Below are 10644 nucleotides of genomic sequence, written 5' to 3'. Positions count from 1 at the left end.
CATCACCTTGGCAGGAATCTTCTTCCTGGGGCGCTCGCCCTTGACATCACCAGGGTCATCGCGACTGATCTTATAACGCAATGCACCGCATACCGGGCAAGCGTTCAAATCCTCGTACTCACCGCGGTAGAGGATGCAGTCATTAGGGCATGCATGTATCTTTTGCACCTCTAACCCTAGAGGGCAGACAGCCTTCTTTGCTTCATACGTACTCTCGGGCAATTCGTTGTCCTTTGGAAGCATATTCTTTATCATTACCAGCAACTTTCCAAATCCCTTGCCAGATACACCATTCTCTGCCTTCCATTGCAGCAATTCAAGCGTGGTGCCCAACTTTTTTTTGTCAGCTTCACAATTCGGGTACAACAATTTCTTGTGATCCTCTAATATGCGCTGCAACTTCGTCCTCTCCAGATCACTTGTGTAGTTTCTCTTTGTATCGGCAATGGCCCGACCTAGATCATCAACGGGCTCATCTGATGCCTCTTCTTCAGCTTCTTCCCGCATTGCCGGCTCAGCTTCTTCCCCCGTTGTTGTATCATCGTATTCAGGGAACCCATGGCCAGGATAGCCGTCGTCGTCCTCTTCTTCTTCATTGTCTTCCATCATAACCCCTATTTCTCCGTGCTTGGTCCAAACATTATAGTGGGGCATGAAACCGGACTTAAATAGGTGCACGTGAATGGTTTTTTCTGTAGAGTAACTGTGACTATTCTTACAGCCAGCACATGGACAAGGCATAAAATCATCCGCCCGCTTGTTTGCCTCAGCGGCCCGCAGAAAAGTATGCACTCCATTAATGAACTCGGGAGAGCATCGGTCATCATACATCCATTGTCGGCTCATCTTCATTACACAACACCGAATAGACCAAATTAATACAAGTTCATACATAAAGTTCATACATAAAGTTCATATACAACACTTAATTAAATGCAACATACAAATAACTCTCTAGCTAAAGAATTTAAATGCAACAACAAATGCGATGAAGATCGCAACTAAGGTAACAATTGATCCAACAGCATAATGATACCAAGCCACACTATCAATGGCATATTTTCTAATCTTTCTAATCTTCAACCTCATTTTCTCCATCTTGATCTTGTGATCATCGACGACATCGGCAACATGCAACTCCAATTCCATCTTCTCCCCCTCAATTCTTTTCAATTTTTCTTTCAAATACTCGTTTTCTCTTTCAACTAAATTTAACCTCTCGACAATAGGGTCGGTTGGAATTTCCAGTTCACATACCTCCTAGATAAAAATATCTATGTCAACTTGATGGGCATAATTTGTCATAAACACGAAATGCAACAACTAGTTTTAAAAGAGAATATACCACATCCGAATCATAATAAGGACGAGGGCCGACGGGGACGGAAATCAAAACCATGGCACTATGTATAACAAACAACGTACGGGTAAGATAATTATACGAGTAACTATATATTCAAATCACACAAACATCAATTTGGTAATGTAAAACATTCATGAACAAGAGCCTCACCACAAGGTGGTGCCGGCGCCGGGACGGTGCGGGCGATCGACGGTGGTTACGATGGAGATTTAGAAGGCACTAAGTAAACCACACCTACATATGCAAACTAAGTGTTATTTTTGACCTCAAATTGCATATAAATCAAATACTAGCAAATATAATTCCTCCCAAATTAATCACTATACAAAGCATTGCAAGAGTTAATCTAGCAATGAGAGTTGAAAGGACAAAGTTGCTAACCTTTGTGATCATTTGAATGGATGGGGGCCTTCAAATCTTGACAAATTTTGGGCAAAATTTGTGAGGAGCTCGAGGAAGAGAGGGGAAGAACAGAGGAGAAGTGAGGGGAAAGGGGAAGAACAGAGTGGCTCGGGTGGACGAAGTGTTTATGTACGTCGACCTTTAGTACCGGTTCGTGGCACGAACCGGTACTAAAGGTGATGGACGGGCCCCAGACTGACAACACCCTGCCACCACCCTCTTTAGTACAGGTTCGTGGCACGAACTGGTACTAAAGGTTCGCCACGAACCGGTACTAATGAGAACGACCGGCTAGCCGTTGGAACCGGCACTAATGGACACATTAGTGCCGGCTCAAAACCAAACCGGCACTATGTGTCTCATATTAGGTCATTTTTCTACTAGTGGTACTGCTTCGTGGAAACAGAAAACACGCCACCTCCATGAAAACTGCTTGCCGCCACCATGAAAACAGCTGGCCACTGGACGATAGGTAGGCGGGGATCGCTGCTCCGCCGGCGGGGACCCGGGGCGGCCGCCCCAGCTCGCCCCAATGGTGGATCCGCCACTAGATGTGTATGCATATTGTTGTTGCAGAAACGGAACCAGATTTCCAGGCGCTCGAACACCTTGCCGCACGGACGGCTCCTATGTATTTCCGGCGAGCTCGAACTCGACTCCCCACTGTTACAATGACCAACACACGGATTTTATACCCACGCACACGATGGATACGTTCTCCACGCCCCTACCTGCTCGCGCCCATGACCCAGCTCGCTCTAGCCGCGTCCTCTGCGCGCACCCGCAACGCATGTGACGCGTCGAGCCTTCCCGATCGCCATGCTCACCCTGGACCTGGTCTCTAACAGCCCCATACACACACGCATCCCATGCATCACACGTGAACACACACACACGCACACACACCACGGCCAGCACGTGGCCAGAACCGCACCTGGCACATCCAGTGCCTGCACACACGCACGGTTTATTGGCTAACATTTTCCCCCTTAAACCGTGACCTACAGAAGAGTCCACTCGTCGTCGACGTCGGCGCCATAGCCGTCGCTACAGCCTCCAACGCGCAGCACCGCACGTCCCGCGCTCCCAAGCCCGTGTACACGACACGCACACACGTAGTCGCCACGGCCCGAGTCCAGCGCCCCGACGCAGTCAGTCCTCCGCTGCATCTCCGGCACAAGCGCCTCCACGGCTGTCACGCCGAGCCGCCGCGACCTCTGCGCCACCATGCAGGTCCTTCACGACCTCCTCGTCTCCGCGACCGCCTTGCCCTTCGCGCGCACTCCCCACGTCCCCGCGCTCCCGGCCCGCGCCCTCGCCGCGCACGTACACGATCTGCGCAACCAGGTCCAGCGCCTCAATGCGGTCCACTCCCGCGGTCCCGACGCGTCCGGTTCGCACCCATAACACGCACCGATCGTGCCCGGCTCACCGCCGTGCATCATTCGCCATGCACCGCTGCGGCCTCACCCGCAGCGCTGCACCTCCATGCCGCCGCGCCGTTGTGTGTCGTCGTCGCGCCTCTGCATCCACCGCACGAATGCGTCACAGCGAGCCACAGCCGCGGCCGCCTCCGTGCTCACCGCGGACTCGGCGCGCCACAGCCCCGAGCCGCGAGGCTCTGATACCAAATGTTATTGCAGAAACGGAACCACCGGAGCACGACGATCACCGGAGACAAGAAAGAAACCAGAGGGAGGCAACACACAAGATTTCCAGGCGCTCGAACACCTTGCCGCACGGACGGCTCCTGTGTATTTCCGCGAGCTCGAACTCGACTCCCCACTGTTACAATGACCAACACACGGGTTTTATACCCACGCACACGATGGACGCGTTCTCCACGCCCCTGTCTGCTCGCGCCCACGACCCAGCTCGCTCTGGCCGCGTCCTCCGCGCGCACCCGCAACGCACGCGACGCGCCGAGCCTTCCCGATCGCCACGCTCACCCTGGACCTGGTCTCTAACAGCCCCATACACACACGCATCCCATGCATCACACGTGAACACACACACGCACACACACCACGGCCAGCACGCGGCCAGAACCGCACCTGGCACATCCAGTGCACGCACACACGCACGGTTTATTGGCTAACACATCACGTCAGCTGCTTACACGAATGTTGGACCAGTCCATCCCCTACGCTGCCCTCGTCTTACGCCCCACTGCACGCCCACCCCAGGGCGTCGGAGCTTATGTACGTGATTTGGGATTTGGGATCTTGTTGTGACCACCGTAGTTCAAGAGTACTTAACAGTCACGAATAAGCTATTTCAAGTATTCAACAAATTTAAATAAATAGGATGATTTTTTAGGGCCAACCCATTCACGAGAAATGTACTTGAATTTGTTTTTGTTTTTAAACGGAGGCATAAGATTTTCCTCATCTATTAAATAAGGAGAGAATAGAGTTTTGAGTTTTACATAGCACCCCACGCAAACGGCATGGCAATTACTCACACAAAATTACGGTCCCAAGTTTCTTTGCGCCGACAGTAACGCATAACTTTGCTTCTTCAAGAATGGATCTAAGGAGAATAGGCGGTAGAGTAAAATTTTCGTGAAATACTCTAGCATTCCGCTCGTTCCAAACGGTCCATGAGATGAGCATGGTGAGAAAGGTCATGACATGCCAATTTGGGTTTTGGTTATCGATTCGTTTGTCCCATCACTCGTTGACGGATTCATCAAGATGCCACTCTGAGGTGTTGACGTGAGGTAGCCCAAGCTTCTCGATGATAGATCTCTATAGCCTAACTGTGTACCGACACTTGAAGAAGAGGTGTGGCCCCGTTTCTTGTTCTCTCTTGCATAGTTGGCAAAGGCCACAGTTTGCCCATTTGCACCTCTCGAACCAATCGGCAGTCCAAATACGGTCTTGTAGAGCTGACCAAGCAAAGAATTTAACCTTGGGGGGAGCCTTCCAAACCACACGGTCCATGGGTGAGAGAGTCAAACGAACGAATTGAGCCTTATACGCGGTGGCCGCCGAGTACTTGAATTTGTTGGAACAGGCTTACCTAGTGCAAAACAAATATGTGCATCTAAGTATTCTTTAGATGATTCTTGAAGTCAACATGTCCATGCAAACATTTTGATCGGTTGGATTGTTCAACCATTAAACGATGCAACTGTTATTTTCAAGATTGCATTGAAGTTCAACCGTAAGGAAAGCGTATACACAATTTTTCCTTTGTCTTCATAATAAGACATGATATTTCTTGACATGGGGACAAGATTTAAGAGCAATGGGGCCACCTTTGCCGACCCACTCTACTAGTGGACAGTTTTGAACTATAAGTCTCTACTAGCAAAAGGGCCCGTGCGTTGCAACGGGTAGAAAATAGAAAAATGCAAACACCCATGCCTGCTAAAACCACTATATACAAGGTCACTATAGACAAATATTTTTCCTGATATAAATGTAGAGTGGAACATAAATTGGTGAAGAAGTAATCCAAAAGACAAATGTAGAGTGGAACATATGTTGGTGAAGAAGTAATCCAAACGGTACATCATTTTATTCATTATCCAGATGTGTGTATGATGCAACGAAAGCTAATTAATTGGCCAAAAGTGTGATGAAAAGAAAGATAAGAACTATGTCTACATGGCTGATAACTCGCATCATGTGAGGCAACATATATGATCACATATGTGAATGAAAACATTAAAAGGCGACAAAACTACTTTTTGCAGAATAATACACCACCGCAATCATGGGAGTCCAGTTAACGATTTTGATTGATATTGAATCCATTTTTTAATAGAGCAAATAAAATGCAACTTTCTGGATTCTATTGACCCGTATGCTTGTCATGGTAGTTCTGCTCATAAGGATCACCTGATGTCATCATGGCTACTAAAAACTTTGTCACCAGTAGACACTACAATACGTTACGATAGTACCACTATCTTGCAAACTATCCTTGTAAAAACATAAAGTTTGCTAAAGAAAAATGTCCTGTTGGGAAAATGCATTGTTCTCACCGCACACCCAGGTGCATGCTGACATGTGTGAGATGGCAGCCGAGGTGCCGGTTTCCTCGCCCGATGAGGCGGACCCGTGTCACACAGGGGACATAGGCATGGGCGATGAAGGACGCTTGAGGTGGCTGCACGGGCTACCACGCCCGTGGTGGAGACAATGCAGAAACATGAGGGCTAGTGGCGGTTGATGTTGTGGCAGGCACGGAGCAGCGGCGGCGCCCCGGCACATATTGGGCATAGAAATGTCACACATAATTTTCACACGACTGATTCAACACTCGCGCGAGGGCGACGTGCTGGTTTTTTCTGTAAAAGAAAAAGAAACGAAGGTGAGAGAAGTACGGAAAAAGCAGAGGGGGAGAAGGACAACATACGAAGCATGCTGGAGCAGATTGTAGACCAGCAACCTCGTGTCCTGGCCGTTGTCGACGGCCTCCGCCATGAACCATCGTCTCCGACCTCATCGGTGCCGGGTCCCAAGACAACCCGATGCTTGAAATAAATTTGCCTGCATGCCTTCAAACTTCAGTTCAGAATCTACATGCAAGTGTTCAAAGTTCAGTTCAGAAGGTACCTGCAAGTATTCAAAATTCAGAATATTCAGACTATAGCAAAATAGAGAAGGGGAGAAGGAACGACCAGGATTCAAGCTTAATGCTAGCACTCAGTTTGATTGCCGACCATCTTGCTTACTCAATATGCTGATCAATTGTAGTTCTTAATCATAATACATGCTAATCTACCATAGGCATTAACACAAGCACTGTCTTGCCAGAAAGAACAAGGCACTGGAATAAAAATAGACACCAAAGAAGCTCGCTGCAAATCATGCCAAATAGAGACGGCAATACATGACTGAACGCACACGAAAAGTGGACTGAAGGAAAACGATGTTAATTTTTCACAGTTATTCTCTTGTGGCCCGAAGCAACAAAGACAAATAAACTCCTAACTGCTACATTTCTCTCGTCCTACAACCATGGCGGGAGTGCTCATTTAACTACTACATTTTCTCATCAAAAGAAAAACAAACTGCAGAACGTCCCTCAGTTTTTTCTAAAGCTAACTGGACCATAAAAGATGAATTGTTTTGTAAAATGCAAATTAAACTTTCTGGTTTTTCCTAAAGCTAACGGGGCCATCAATTTCCAAAGAGAACTGCATCTCACAGCTAACTGCATCAGTTATTTTTTTCTCGCAGTTAGCAAAAGATAACTGCTACAGTAGATGAGCTATGCATCCAATAACTGAGAACCAAATTTCTATCAAAATTAAACGAACACAAAAGCTCTCTGGAACATGCAAAGAACCAGCTGGCAGCTTCATTATTTTCACATGTCAGAGTTGCATACAAATCAGATCATAATCACGCACAAGTAGCAAGGCAGGTGATCGGAGCAAAAACCGGCTGTGTAGCTTATGCTACAGTCACCATGTTCTCTAACCGCCTCACGGCCGACGACTAACTGTTGCTGAAGAATTTCAAATGGTGGAACTAAATTAAACTTCTGAAAAGCAGGAAGTTAACTGAGAGTCCAAATATTTGGACTGAAGAGAAGTGAGTCCAAATCAGTGAAAGTAGTGGAAGTTAACTCCGAGGACGAGCTCGTTCAGTCAGCATGTTGATCCCTCGTGTCCAGTGGTGGTCGCCGCCACTGCTAGCCACAAAGTGTCATTCCTCATGCGGCGGTGCCCCTGTTCAAGCAAAATCATAGTAGTAAATTTGAATGGTTTTACAGATTAGGAACATTCAGAAGTAGCCAACAAACCTATTAGACATCTATTCACTGTCCCAAAATTGTATCTCTCCATTAGGTGAGGAAGTCATCAAAGAAGCTGTTGATTGTCTTGAACATGTACTCCTACACAGCACCCATGGGCGTTGCATGGCCCCCACCCACTCAGAAAAATCTTCCATACAAAAATCAATTAGTGGAGAGCATGGCCATGCCACCGAACGCTGATGCGGCCTGGAGGTTGTTGTTAGCCACGGGCGCGTGATGGCTGGGCTCGGCTCATGCGCCTCCTCAGGAGGTAGGAGGAGCTCTCCCAGGGAGGTGGGCGCTGATTCTCAGGATGCTGGAGAGGCGCCCCGTCGAGGGTGATGGGCGGCCATCGTCGGCGGGGGCTGGGTGCACGGGATGGATGCCGACGAGCAGCTCGTCCATGCCGTCCCCCACCATGTGTTCAGCAAGGTGATGCGGTCAAGGGACTCTCACCGGCTGGATCCCATGGCCTTGATCTGTTCCTTCAGTTGGGGAACAACTCGTCATCAGCACAGCTGGAAAAGGCATGGGAACTTGGCGTGCTCGTCCTCGGCGACGAAGGGAACTGGAAGGAGGCCGGCAACAGGTGAAGCACCGGCGGCGGCGCGCAAGATGCAGCGGATCCTGCCGATCTCGTACGATTTGGCAACGGCGGAGCAAGGACGGGCACCGCGGAGAGGACGGATGCGGGCTCGGCGGCGGCGGAGGGAACCCTCCTCTTCTCGTGCGGGGCAGCAATGCCAAGACCATAGTGTCCTCTAGTGCAGCTGCTCTCGAGTCCGACCGCGCAGTCCTTCTCAAGGCCTTCGACTGGCGTCCGCGGCCTGTTCATCATCTCCACTGTCCCTGACCTCTACCTCCCAGCCCCCATCGGTGTTGTTGGCGCCGCGGCAGTTGCCCGCGATTGGGGCTTCTTCCACCTCGCCTTGGGGATGTGGAGCTCCAGCGGCGACTGTTGAGCCTGCCAGGTCGACAACGACGGTCACCTCTAGCAGCACCAGATCAGCGCGTCTCGGGATGGCGACCCCTTGAGGAGAGAGGAGTGGCATGGCACCACGTCGCATGCAGCCGCCGCTCAGGAGGGGTGGATCGAATTGAGACGGACGAAAAAAATTGGGTGGAGGAGAAGGGGGCAAGAGGCCAAGAGCAGAGGAGGGAAGGGGAGGAGAAGAGGCGTGACCGGCGCGTCGGCGTGCCGCCGGCGGGGAGGCCGGAGAGGTGGCTGCTCGAACCCTAGCTCGCAGCACCGGATCGAGCGTCGCCGGGATCGCCTCATGGCGGCTGGGATCGGGAGGCGAGGAGAACCCGTGCTTATGTGTGCTTGTGGACCGCGGGTTGAATATTTGATACGACAGGGGGAGTTTTTGAAAACAGTCTAAACAAAATTTAGTACCACCTCGAATATGTTTTAAATTCAAAGTGAAAGCGTAAACTTATGGGAAGAAGCGTATTGTGACGGTGAATCCGAAGACCCAATCCGTGCTTTATTATTAGGGAGAGATAGAGCGCTAAATTCTATAAGTGTCAGTTAACCCAAATTTCAAAGAGCTAACTAATTATTGAACCACAGAAATGTTGAAGTATAAGTGCATTGTCCATCTTACTCCATGATTCCGGCCGTGGTGGTTCCGGCACCATCAACCATTCTGACCAAATCAGAATAACCCTGTACAGTTCCAACTTTTCTTTTGGCTGAGCCTGTAAAGTTCTTTTCTTCTCTTTATTGCTGCTTTGTCTGTTCCGACACTAGTCTTTGATCAGTTGGGTTGCATAAGTTTGACCAGTTTGGTTATTCGGCAATTAGACGATGCAACTGTTTTTTAGATTGATTTGCAGATCAAACACAAGAAACACATATACATAAATTTCCTTTGTATTCATTATAAGCCACGATATTTCAAAGGATGGGCCCGAGATTTAAGAGCAATGGGGTCAGCTTTGCCGGGCCAATCTATTCAGAGCTAAATGTCATTAGTGCCGGTTTTCTTTGTCTTTTTCGGTTTTCACTAAGTTTTTTATTTTTTTTCTGTTCTTCTGTTTTTTTTCTTTCCTTCTCGGGTTTCTTAGGTTTTTTCTGATTTTTTTGCTTCCTTTCATTTTATTTCGTTTTTGTTGGCTTATAGTACATATTTAACATTTTTGGTATACATCAGAGATATTTTTATATATGAGTTTAATATTTTTGAAATACATGATTGACATTGTTTTGAAATCCTATATTTTTATGCCTATTTCTTCCATACACATTGAACACTTTTTGGTAGATATCTAATACATTTTTCTAAAACATGTTTACATTTTTTCAAATACAAGTTTAGCATTTTATGAATACATGATCAACATTTTTTATATAAACATTTTTAACATTTTTCAAATGCTTGATTAAAAAAATTTAAATACAAGATTAACATTTTTTAATATATGGTCAACATTGTTTCTATTTTTTGAAATGTTTGATTACCATTTTTAATTACAGGATTCACATTACTTAATACATGGTCAACATTTTTTGGTACACATTTAACATTTTCAAATGCGTGATTAGAATTTTTTATATACTTGGTCAAAATTTTCTCAAATGCTTGATTACATTTTTAAAATACATGGTAAAAACATCATACTCATTGTATTTTTAGGTATAAATTTTTTCGTATAGGTAATAAAAAATTCTCAATATACACATTTCCCATCTTTTCAAATGCTTGGTTAATATTTTTCAAATGTTTTATGCTAATAATTTTTGTAATTTATATAGTTAAAATATTTGGAAGTACAAACAAAAGTAAAAATAAATAGAACTTGAAACGTGAAAACAAATGAGGTTGTAGTCTTCATGCGAGGGTTCCCTACATCTCACTATATACGACACATAGGGCACCCGAAGAGGGAAATTTCTATTTCACGCACAATGCATCAAACTGTCGAGCAATCGCACAGACGGCGCGACCGAGCGAGCGATTGGCCGGCCCATCTGTAGCAGGTACAGGTTTCGGTTTTTGCGAATCTTCCGGATGGTTCCCAGAGGTTTTTATCGGTTTAGGGAACCTTCTAGAAGGTTCCTGGACTGGGTTTTTCTGTTTTTCCTTCTCTCTTTTTATCACTGTTTCTATTTTTTTTAT

The sequence above is a fragment of the Triticum dicoccoides genome, chromosome 4B (genome assembly GCF_002162155.2).
Source record: "Triticum dicoccoides isolate Atlit2015 ecotype Zavitan chromosome 4B, WEW_v2.0, whole genome shotgun sequence".
NCBI classification, from domain to species: Eukaryota; Viridiplantae; Streptophyta; class Magnoliopsida; order Poales; family Poaceae; genus Triticum; species Triticum dicoccoides.
The sequence above is the reverse complement of the archived record's forward strand: the minus strand, read 5'-3'. Positions refer to the sequence as shown.